The following is a 13,284-nucleotide window of genomic DNA, read 5'->3' on the forward strand; positions in this document are numbered from 1 at the left end:
TCATGTGGAGATGTGCCACCCACATCCCTTTTCAAGAAAGAGCTTGTTGCCCAAGAAGTCAACAAACAACCTCTCGCTTCACGATTTGGCTCAGTGGCAGAGAGCAACCTCACTCAAAGGCCTGACTTCCTAAGATGAGTGACATTTGATGACTTGCTGAGTCGGGGTATAAGGGCCCAGCAATGTCTGCCCAGTGTGATTTGTCATCTCTGGAAGTCAAAATGCTGCAGATGTTCCCTGGCATTGGCCAAGGTTTTGTCTGGCCCTCATTACAGTTTAACTTCTCCCTCTGCCCAGTTCTCTTTCCTCGCCCTGAGATGCTTTCTAATATATACACTGCCTACCAAACTTGGGCTTAGCATCTCCTTGAAGAGAACTCAGAAAAGTTGGTAGCAGAAGTTGTATGAGAAACTAGGTGATACACTGGGTTTAGAGATGAATAATTTGCTGGCCATTTGGCAGTGAAGACTCCATCACTGGTGGTAAATGGAACACGGATAGCCCCTGGTACAAGGTACAACTGTTAAAACTCTCATTGATGTGAATTGGAATGGTATATTGGTAGAAGGGAATATACTAGGTGATATGATTTATCGGGCATTTGAGTACTATAAGAGAAATAGTAACTCTAAAGGCAATGGAATAAAATGGCTATTGCTAAAAGCCCTTAGATTAATGCTTCTCAAAGCACAGTGTCTACTGGTAACTTGTGAAAGAGACAAATTTGGGGGCCTTATCGAAGACCTACAGAATCAGAAACCCTGGAGATTGGATCCAGCAATCTGAATTTTAACAAGCCTACCATGTTATTCTGATGCTAAAGTTTTATAAACACTCTCATAAAAAAATAAGGAAAAACTGCAAACATTAACAGGCAATTGGAAGCCAACTGTGAAAGCCAGAGGGTCTCTCTCTAAGCTTACAATGAGGCTTCTATCCCTTGCAGAGAAATCTGTGGACCAGATCCAGGAAGAGATAAGTGGCTGAGCTCCAAGAGAATGTTTAACTCACAGCTAAAGCAGGTCAATTATGACAAGGTCAGGGCCTTGGGATAGGGACATCTGAACAGGTTTAGAGACCCTAGAATCCTCTGATTTTGCAACAGTAGTTTACCTCACCATATTAAAAGTTAGCATTTCTCCCTTGCCTAAAGAAAATTCAGAGGCCTCTCTAGGCAAGACGACATATAGTTTTCTCAGGATCTACATCCACATTTTTTTTCTGGCCACTGGGTCTGTATCTTGAGTTATATTATCCACAGACAAAGATATGTTGGACCTGATAGGGAGGAAAGGGACATGTATCCCAGAGGAGCTGTAAATCTAGCCGGGAGCTGCTACTCTGAGGCTGGATCTGAGGGGGTTTGATCAGGAGGCAGAGACATAAGATTGAATAATGGAGAGTTTATTGATTTGAGAGCATGCACCTGAGATACAGGATTTAATGCCCTGGCAAAGTCCCCAGGAGATGGTATGGATGTGCTACTAGGATAGCTTCAACTAGTATAGAAAAAGTGATGACTCATTTATATATGAACTTAAAATGCTAGAATTTTTGTAGGAGACAGTGGAGGAAGGAATCAAAAGACCCAAGGAAGTGTGTGTGCTGAAGTGGGTATACTACGTAGACCAGAAGATCCATTGGAGCATCATGTTCCACAGGTATGCCCAGAGGACATACCACCCACCAAGGCCATAGAGATCTTGCTAGTGAAAAAGTACCAGTGTCACATAAAACGTTCAGTGATATCTCTCCTCTGTAAGCCAGGACCGATGGGACAGACTATTATAGAACTAGGCTAATAGAAACCCAAAACAATAGAGGCCAGGTGGCGGCACTTAACTGCTAGAAGTCAGGTGGGTGCTAGTATTGTAATGAGCCACAGGGTTGGATTGAGAGCCAAAGGGCTCTCACCTGAAGAGAGTTGTGTAGATGGTTAATCCAACAAGTGACCCTAGGGGCAAAATAGATGAGAGTCGACAAAGATATTATTCGATGTGTACCATCAAATAAATTGAGGATAAATGACCAGAAGGCCGAGAGTAATTCTACAATAAAAAGCCATGATGCTTTGCCAGAATCTGGATCTGAACCAGTTTTTAAACTGATGAGTGAAGAGGAGGCTGGATCCACAGGAAGAAGGCCCCTGCAACACCATGACAGTTATTACAGTAATAATTCTCTCAGTTCTTATCCACAGTTCTTTGAGTAACTACATTCTTGGGAAAGAGGAGTTGTTGAGAGCATAACAATAGTCTTTCCAAAAATGTTCAGGTCCTAAACTCTGGAACCTGCGACTGTGTTATATGTCAGAGAGAATTAAGGTTGGAGATGGAATTAAGGCTGCTAATCAATTCGCTTCAAATACAGAAGAGTGAGAAGAGACAAGGCGTCAGAGTGATGCAACATGAGAAAGACTTGACCAGCTTTGCTGGCTTCGTAGATGAGAGGGGACCACAAGCCAGGGGAATATAAGCAGCCTTTAGGAGCTGGAAAATGTAAGGAAATAGATTTCAGAATTGCTAACCTTGATTTTTGCCCAGTGAGGCTCATTTTAGACTTCAACCTCCAGAGCTGTAAGATAATAAAATTTTGTATAAGCCGACAAGTTTGTAGTAATCTGTTACAGAAGCAAGAGGAAACATACAAGCAATAGAATACATAAATGGATATTCATACATTTAATTTACAAATCTGGCCACTGAAGGAGTCAGGTGGATCCTAGAGGATCCTAGCAGACCACTGCAAACTCAATCAAGTAGCTCCATTTGCAGCTGCTGTATCGAATGTAAATTTACTAGTAGATTAACATGGTCTAAGGTACATAGAATGTGACTCCTGAGTTAGCAAATGAATTCTTTTCTGTTTTGATTAGAAAAAAATTCACATGGAATGGGCAACAACATATATTTGTAGTTTTCCTCGGGGGTATGTTAAATCTACTATCTTCTATCATAAATAGTCTATTGTAATATAATATAGAATAATATAAATCCACTATATCAAAGATATCATTCTAATGGGGTCAGAGGAGCAAAAAGGTCTTGGAAAAACACCTATGTGCCTGATGGAGGAAGATAAACCCTACAAAAATTCAAGAGTCTATCACATTGAACAAAGTTTTAGTAGGTCAGAAGTCATGGGTGTGCCAGGATATCTCTTCAAAATGAAAGACAAATTATTGTGTTGTGCAACTTCCAACATGAAGAAAAAATACAGCTGAGAGGCCTCTTTGGGTTTTGAAGGCAGCATATAATGTAGATGGGAATACTGCTCCAACCTCTATACTGGGCAACACAGAAGAGTGCAGAGCAGGAAAGGGTTCTATAGCAGGTCTTTGAGGCAATGTAAGCAGCCCTGCTGCTTGGTCCAAATGAGCCAGCAGACTCTATTATATTAGAGGCGTGAGTGGCAGGAAATTAAGCTGTTTGGGGTTTATGAAAAACTGCTGTGGTGGAACCAAAATGCAGATCCTCGGGGTTCTGTAGCAAACTGTGCCCTTATGGGCACACAATTACGTTTTTTGAAGAACAACTGCTATGCTACTGAGCTGTGGTGGAGATATTAAATCCTGTGGCCCATGCTATCTTAATTCCCCTCCCCACTCCCAAGGCCCTATCCACATTAGCTGTTTATCTCAGTATTAGTCAGGAGAGTGGGATATGTGCTCAGGCTCCCATCTTCCCAGCATGAATAACTATTGTTTCTTTGCCTTCTACTTTCCTTATGTTTTCTCTATTTTCTCTATTGAGAACTCTTATTAGACAGATATTGGGTCACTTGAAGCTATATTATATTTTATTGCTCAAAGTTTTAAAAATATCCTCAGTTTTAATCCTTCAGGCTACTGATTAAAGTTTTCAGCTATGTTATGTTTTATTATTCGAAACTTCTGTTGCTTTATTTTGGAAATCGTATCTTTATTTTCCAAATTTTTAAAAAATATTTTTAACTGCTCTTATTTTGTAGCAGCCAGTGCTTGGTTTTTAGAAATACTGTTTTTTCAAATAACTCTGAAGATATAAAGTCAATCTTTTCTAAAGTTTGTGTTTCTGGAATGATGATGTCTTTTTTACTCTGGGACCAGTTATTTTGTTTGTTCATTTTCTATTTCTATTTCAAGCCATGGTTTTTTTCTCAAATGTGTTTTGATTTTAGTTGTTCATTTCTATTTATGGCAAGACTAGGTTGACTAGTAAAGGTAACTGATATGTATTTCTTCAGCAATAACAAACCTTAGTTGCTTTTTCCCTGAATGGGTATATATGTTTGGGAATACCAGAAGGTGGGTTCTGTGGATAAATGCCGATAGATAAGATTCCTTTCAAGTACATGGGTACTGGGCAAGCAAGTTAGCTGGAGACCTCTGTAACTGCTCCAGTTAGAAAGGTATTACTGTGGGTTTTATGCCATGAATAATATTAATGCGTTTATTCATCGGAGTGTTATTCTGTCTTTAACTGGTGTAGGTAGCCACTTACAGAGTCCCCACATTTATACTAAAGATTAAAACAACTCAGGTTATTTTCGGTGGTGTATATAAAGTAGCATCATATAAACAACTTTCCAGTTCAATTCAAAACTTATTTTAAGTCTTTTAATATATTCAGACTAAAAGAGTATTTATAAGTACAGTTGTTAATGAAAACAGTTGCTTTTTTTTAAATAAATTTTAGAAAATCAGAATAGAAAGCTTTTGTATTTTTTTTCTATGAAGAGGAGAGCACACACACACAAATCATGATGTTCCAGCCATCCTAACTCACATAGGTACATATATGTTTAAACTTTTTTCTGTTCTTGAATATCTATGCAATCAATTGCATTTTTATAACAATTTTTTTCCTTTCACTTATTTGAGTGGGCTCCCTTTGTAGAATCATATGTAAATTAAGACAGTACATATCTTTACATTTTATAGAAAGCTTTGGCTTTCATTGCAATTTAAATTTTCTATACTGATACCACATGTGATGCATCACCGATTCTGATTCATGTTGATATGATTTGGTGAGAAGAAGCATAATGGTGAATTCTGAAGAAGGATGCTGAAGTTAAGAAGGGGCCAACTCAAGGAGATACGAACATTTCTCCCATCTCTGAGGCACTCTCAAATTCTGTATTTAAACAAGATGTGAAGGAACACAGGGTCATGGCTCTTCATTGCCTGCTTTTCCACCTTCTTCTTGTCCTGTACCCACAGGGGAAATATTTCTCAACTCTATAACCTCCTAAAAATGACAGCAGGTTCAGGACTGCCTGTCTGCCAAGGGACTCCCATGAGAACTCATGGCCAGTTTTCCCCTGTCTTTTCAAAGTCCACAATCATTTTAAGATTGAATCACTCCAAAGGCACCAAAGCCTAACACATTGCAGCTCAGCTGTTGCTAGATGCTCATAGGATTAGAGAGAAAAACAACAAAATTAAATGCTAATGGATTCGTATGAGCAAACATACCAGACTCACATTGCTACTCAAAAGTTACAGCTCCGATTATATCATCACTGGAAATCTTTAAAAAATGAAGACATTAAAAGGTCCTTAGTCTTCTTCCATGGATCAAGGTATGAGATCGTTATCTTTGCTTCTTGCTTCTCACTCACGATTAGAGAAATATCATCATATCATCATCAACATCATCATCATCAGTTTTGATTTATCCGAATAGCCTGCTGAAATAGGCCTCTGGGAGCATTTACATATCCAATTACCACAGAATGATTATTCATAGCATTAAAACTGCCTTGCACATAAAAATGCCTGACCTAGCTGAAAGTTCTTAATAATAATACCTTACACTTGCATAATACTCTTAATATTTAAAGATTTTCATATCCATTTTCTTAATTCAAGCCTCAAAACAACCCATTTGATAACTGGATTCCAAGTACTGTTTTCTCCCTTTTATAGATGAGGACTTACAAAATCTATTAATGACTTATCTGAAGTTAGTCAACCAGTTAGTCTTAGAACTTAGACTGCATTGTAGGCGTTACTTCCTGGGCTCAGAGAGATAAGAGTCTCTCTTTCTTTGGTTTGTAGAGGCCAATATCTTTGGATTGCAGTGAAAATAATCTCAAACTCTTGATTTTACTTCTGAGAAGGAAATGGGGCCTTTGGGAGGTAATTAGGGTGAGATACAGTTATGAGGCTGGGGCCCCATGGTGAAATTATTGCCCTAATGAAAGAGGCCCCAGAGAGCGCCCTTGCCCCTTCTGCCATGTTAGGTTATAGCAAAAATACAGCCATCTATGAACCAGGAAGTGGGCTGTCATCAGACACCAAATCTGCCTGTACCTTCATTGTGGACTTAGTCTCCAGAATTGAGAACAATAAATTTCTGTTGTTTATAAGCCACCCAGTCTATGATACTTCTTTATAGCAGCCCGAATGGGCTAAGACAGATAGGTATATATGTTGTTAAAATATTTTTTAAAATGGACATTGTGGTTATCTCCCCAATTTCCATTCCATTTTCTCTTACTAACGACTTTTCATTCAGGTATCCAAATCTTCCTCAGGAAGCCATGTGCTTTGGGAGCCCCAGTTTGTATTTGTTATCCTGGCATAATTATTAATACATTCTCTATCACTCTCTAAAATGTCTTTGTTTGGACAAGAAATTAGTCACCCTAATTTTGGTTGAAATTAACTCTACTCCTGACTCTAGGGATGGGGCATGTTTCATGACTCAGGTCTCAGCTAGTTCATGAAATTTCATATTCTGTCAGACATGTTGATTCTGGAATGAGCATGGAAGAAAATGCAGACCAATGAAACACAAGGAAACATTGCAGGGGTGTCATAAGAAAGTAGATTCCTTGATTTTTTAAAAGATAGCTCTGCATTAAAGCTTCCATAGATTGGACAAAAAAAAGCATGTGGCTATGAGAATTGCTGGTGGTTATGTTGTATCTAAAAGTGGGGTCCAAGTGGAAGATGAAGCTGACACAGTGGAAGGCAGCATTCATCAGGATAGGCCAGGTTATGCTGAAGTAACAAAATCTTCATTGCTTACCAAAATAAAGTTTATTCCTCACATTATCTGTTCATTGAGTGTTGGCAGAGGCCTTTGTTGCAGTCATTCAGGTAATTAGGCTTATTGAGGTTCCACCATCTTATGATGCTGCCATCATAAGTTTTAGACTTCATTGAAGCAAAGGAAGGGTGTATTGCTATAGTTGCTTTGGTCCCACAGTATCATACTCCATTGTCTAAAACAGTGCTATCTCACAGAAACGTGATGTGCTATACATGTGTAATTATTTCAACTAACTTTATTACTATTGTTGTTGTTGTTATTGTTACCAGATTTGGAGGTAATGCTTATTTGCTAAGATTTGTTTGTTTTCCATGCTTTAAATTAGGGTATAGTTTATGTAACATGAAATTTACCCTTTTAAGTGTACAGTTCTGTGGGTTTTGACAAACATACAGTCATGTAATTACCATTTCAAACAAGTTTTAGAGCAATTCCATCTCTAATAAAGCCAATGTAAACATTTATGTACAGATTTTTGTGTGTGAACACATTTTTGTCATTTCCCATGAGTAAATATTTAGGACTGGGATGGCTATGTCATATGGTAACTTCATGTTTAACTTTATAAGGAACTGACAAGCTGTTTTCCAAAGTATCTGCACCAATTCACATTAACACCAGCAATATATATGAGAGTTCCACCTGCTCCACATCCTTGCCAGTGCTTAATATTATCAGGTTTTTAAAAATAAGTCATAGAGCTAATTTTCCGGTAGCAACATTGTAAAAAGTAAAAGGAAATAGATAAAGTTAGTTTTACTAATATATTTTATTTAACACAATATATTCAAAATACTATAACTTTAACATGTAATCAATATAAAAATTAATGAGCTATTTTACATCCTTTTTTTGCGTGTGCTAAGTCTTGAAAACTGATGTATATTTTACACTTGCAATACATCTCAGTTTGGACTAGTCCCCCTTCAAGAGCTCAATAGCCACATGTGGATAGTGTCTATAGTATTAGACAGTGCAGGTCAAGATCTAGTTACATGGTCTCGCCTAACTGTTAGAGGTCTGGGAAAATGTGATAGCCCATGTATCCAGGAAATGCTGGTGAGCACTAGTAATGTCTATCACAAAGTCAGAGCAGAAAGAAAGAAAGAGTGCAGGTTCTTTACGATATCATTAAATTACTAAATTGAACCCAGTCAGAAGGTCTTCTAAAGGTAGCCTTAGTTTCTAGTTAGGATGAACAGCAAATGACATGTATAGTTTAAGCCAGTTTGAATGAACTGATTCTGTTATTTGAAAATTCCTCCAATATAATTTTGTGTTGCGCAATTAAATATGTATTTAATGTAGAAGAATGAGAAAATGTAGATAAGCTAAAAAGAGAAATTAAAATCACCCGGAATCTGAGAGATAAGATTTTGGCATATATGCTTTGAGATATGTATGTATGGATATGTGTGTATAAACGTATGAAAGTATGTCTGTGAAAGCAAAATCATGGGAACATTATTATCTTACAACTTAGGTTTTTCACCCAACAATATTTTAAAAACATCTTTCTATATCAATAAACATATGTTTAAGTTATTTTAAATCTCTATAATATTCCATTTTATGGAGGAATCACAGTTTGTTCAACATATTCTGTATTATAGGTTGTTCAGAATTATTTGTTTAAATTGAGGAAGGGCAGAGGTAGTGTCTATTTACCTTTTCTGAAGCAAAAGCAAAGAGTATTTGGAAATCCTGTTGCCTTTCTTTCTCACCTTTTCTTTTTCTACCTGGTCTCCTCCCAGTTCTTTCAGTAGAAATAAACACAGATGGTAATACACAGCTCGGAATGGTGGCTGAGTGATCAGTAAAATGAATATCTAGTTTCCTATAAAGTTTTCAGCAATTTTTTCTTATTGCCAAAACTATGTTGTATTTATTATCAGTATTGATTAGCTAGGTAGGTTTTTCAAAGTGTTCTAGGTGTAATTAGAAGATAATTGGTCATACGAAGAACAACAAAAGGAGTTTCAAAAAATCTGGAAGTTAGTATGGAATAGTAAAGTGCAGGATGAATCAGGTCCAGTCTTATAGGATTTTTATTTATTAAACAAAAGCCAGTATAATTTGCACAGGAAAGAACTTGATTAAATGTGCTGAGATGATCTAGGTGCTTTCCTGTATTGGCTGCTGGGACCATTTGGCACTTTCAGTGACCTCTGATGCTCAGCTTTCGGCTATGTTGTTATGGTAGGCACAGGGGAAATAGTGAAAATACTAACGAGGAAGCAGGGGCACAATCAATGAGAAAAGACCCCAGCCTGCCACCTGTCACAACTGCTTTGACTGAACCAGTGAGTAAATTTCGGTGGCTGTCTCAAATGGGGAAGATAAAACCAAGAAACAAATAAAAAACATAGGGTTTTTGTTTATTATATACCAGGGAAAGAGTTCTAGATATAAAGCCTTTTTCTGTTTGTTTTGGTCTACAGGTCCTTCCAGTGACACTGTTGGGGAAACTAACATCTCCCACAAAAATAAAGGGTAAATAGCCATTCTCTTCTGTAAGGCAATATTCAAACTCACAGAAAAGAAAGGATTAATGGCCTCAATATGTGAAAAACTCCGGCAATTCTACACAGAATAAAAAAAACCCCTGACTAACAGAGAAATAGAAAGTGGCCATTCAGAGACACACACAAAGAAATACAATAAATATAAGGAAAAGTGTCTTACCTTACTCATGAGCAAAGAAATGAAGATTTAAAAAATACCTATATTTCAATTGCCTAACATCTGTGAAATGGCTAACTTGTTAATATGCCTGAGGTGACACAGTTAATAAGTGGTGTTGAGCAAAATGCTATTTTACCTTTTCAGATTTGCAAAGATTAAATTATAGTATAAAAATGACAGAACATGCATGCCTTTGACCCAGGAATTTCACCTATAAAAGTTTATCCCAAGAAAATAACTAGGCGAATGCACAAAGAACTTTTATATAGACATTTTAGTGCTGTATTATTTACAACAGCAAAGAATTGGGAAAAAGTAAATGTTCTTCAAAAGAGTGTTGGCTAAATATGTAAAGACATATACATACAGTGTAAACCCAAGCAGCACTTAAGAAGAATGAGGTGGATCAATATGACTTGGTTTAGAAACTTGTGGCCTAGCTATATTGTTCAGTAGGAGAAAAAAGACAGGTTACAAAATAGCATGTAAACTCTGACTCTATTTTTATAAGAATTATGTTTAGTTAAGCAGGGGGAAATATCAGAATGTATTTGCTGTGGCTATCCTTGTGGAGGGGTTAGATTATAGCACAGTCCATCAGTTTATTCTTGTATTATTTGAATGTCCTTTTTGATATAACTATTTGAAGCAGGAAAAAATGCAACAAATAGTATCATACGCTGAAAGTGACAAATCAGAACAAATGTACTTGTACTTAGGAACACTAAGTGCAAGTGTTCACAGGGCAGGAGAAAGGACATCAGAGATGGCACACATAGGAGAAAGCTTTGATAGAAGCCTCAACACAGAGTGGGGTTGTACAGAAAGAAGACAGTGAGAAGTAGAGGAAAGGGAGATGGGAGGGATACAGGGAAAGGAGAGCAAAGTGGAAGAACGGGAAAGTGGAGTCAAGGTAGGTTTGAAAAACAGTAGAGCAGTTACAACAAAGCTTAGCAAAACCTGAGTGTTAGGGAAGGTTCAACCAGAGGCTTTGCTGAGAGGCAATGTAGTGTAGCTAAGGGTAGTCAACAGAGTTAAGAGCAGGGACTCTGGAGTGAAGCAATACGGTCATTGTTTTGTAAATGTACATGTGTTTCTCTGTGGACCCCAGCCCCCCTTGCAGTTGGGTTGAGGCCATGTGACTCATTCTTGCCACTGGATTCTGAGAGGAAGGGCTAAGGCCCTTAGGTATCGCATTGCTCCTCCTTTATTGTCCTGTTGCCCTGATGCGGAAGCCATGTATTCCACGATGGCCTAGCAACAAGAAGTCGTCATCAGTGCCCAGGAGCCAATGTGCAGGGGTCCTCAATGGCCAGGGGCCAGGATGTGACAGAAATAAACTTGTTGTTTTAGGACACTGCAATTTGGGGGTTTACTTGTTATTGCAGCTAGAGTTGCTTGCTCTAATATGTTTTGTCATTTATTTGCTGTCTGATTTTGGGCAGGTCATCTACTATCTGAACATCAATTATTTCTCCTGTAAATGGAAACATTAATAGCACCTATTTCACAAGGTTATTGGAGGATTGAATGGGAAAGTGTGCAGTATTAGGCACATAGTACTCAATATGTGGTAGCTGTTATCATTGTTGTTATTACTATCATTTACAGCAGTAATTGAGAAGTCAATTCCCCAAACAGGCAGCAACAAGGCCAGGGAAATGTCAATAGATGACAGCAGGACTGAGCCAAAGAGATATTGTGAGACATATTAACAGAAGTGGAATCCGGACATGTGAATGAAGAGCACTGAATATATAGACCCAAAAATCTCTCTGGCTAGTGATCTGCCAACTTCCTGTCAGTGGAACCACTGGTTGTTGGAGCACTCATGGGTAAAAGTAAGCTTATAGAGATAAGCTAGTTATGAGTTGTTGCATATCTATAAAAATGCTTACTACACTTCCATTATAATGAAATAGGTTATGCTAATATAATTCTTTTCCCAACATCTCAATTTAAGTGTCCATAGAAGGGTGCTAGCTATGTCTACTATTACTGAATTATTGGCTGACCCTTTAATCCATTTGGTCATCTAAGGATCTTGGGACAGGGACTCTGGGGTTACCAGCTCTCTTTCTAATTAGGGTAAAGGGAGTATGCTATGACCGTGCCAGTGTGTGCCCCTGTGCTGACCTGGTGATGGAGGGGGGAATGCTATATATAAATATATCATATAAAGAATTCAGGGTAGCTTAGTAGTGCTGTCCTCTCCCTTTTCCCTTCTTTCATTTCCTTTGCTTTTTAAAAAGTCGCACATTTGCATTTAGCACAAGAATAACAGATGTCTTATTGAGAGTAATTTGAGTGCCATGATTATATGATTTTTTAAATAAAATCAAATTGATTCTTGAGAGAACAAATTGTCTAAGTTACTCGTAGTCCGTGGTGGCTACAAAATTTCTGTAAGAAGGGGTTTAGGGGTTTAGGGTAACATGGTTAATAGAGTGTGTTCCAAGCTGAGTTTTCACAGCACTTTACCTGGGATTGAGAAAATGTCAACTTTCTAAATAAAAGAGGAAAGGAGATCCTTTTTTGGGAGGGGGCGTTAAGACACCCAACCCACTTGATATGGCTGCAACTTGCTATTTTGCCTGATCCATTCTTTCAATAAATGTTTAGTGAGCACCTACTACGTGCTTGGATACAAAGGTGAGAAACAGTCTCTGTCCCTGAAAACAACAGGGACAGGAGAGACTGAGGGCGAGTTGTAGAATCCCTGGGTCCTCTTGGTACTCAAAAATCAGTGCTAGGTTCCCTCTTTGCTCTAACTAAATAGTAATAGTCGCAGAGATCTGACAGTTACAACCTAATGCATTAGTCTGAAAAGCTAATCGGTCCAAGTAGCACCAGTGCGGATAGAACCTCCGGTCCCTTTACGGTGGTGGTGAAGCCTGGAAACAACTGGAACCACCACTGTTTCACCTCTTGGCTTTCAATGCTTGGACAAACTCTAATCCTGGGACAAACTCGCCTCCAACAGGCTCGCCCATCTCAGGTCAACCGGGACCCAGGATGTATCTTTGGGCCAATCAGAACTCAGCCAATATCTCTCAGATGCAACCATTCTCATCTTATAAAATGCTTAATCTTAGACGAGCTATTTTTATTTGATCCTATAAAAAATAGCTGTCATCACTCAGTTCTGACCAGGAATCAAGGCCTCCGCACTTCAAGAGTGCGCGAGGAGTCTGCCTTGCCCTGACATTTACTTCCCAGTCTTTAGTATTTGGGGGCGCGGCTGGAGCCACCGCGCTGAGTCCGCGTAGAGCAGAGGTAAAGGTGCATTCGCGGTGGGAGGCCCCGCTAGGACACACACGCCAAGATCCTCCCAGGCTGCTAGTTAAACCCGTGATGCGACAACCGGAGGGTTTCAGAGCAAGGAATATGGATCAGGTCCGCCTCACGCACTTACTCCAGCAGGAGTGGCGGGATGGAAGGTAGCGCCAGAGCCTACCTCCCTTCGGTGGTAGGGCATACCCTACTCTTTGTGGGCACACCCCCTCCGGAATGGGTCCCTCCCAAAGTGAGGGGTTCGCGGGCCCTCAGCTGTGCC

Source organism: Pteropus medius, unplaced genomic scaffold (genome assembly GCF_902729225.1).
Source record: "Pteropus medius unplaced genomic scaffold, Ma_sr-lr_union100, whole genome shotgun sequence".
Lineage (NCBI taxonomy): Eukaryota > Metazoa > Chordata > Mammalia > Chiroptera > Pteropodidae > Pteropus > Pteropus medius.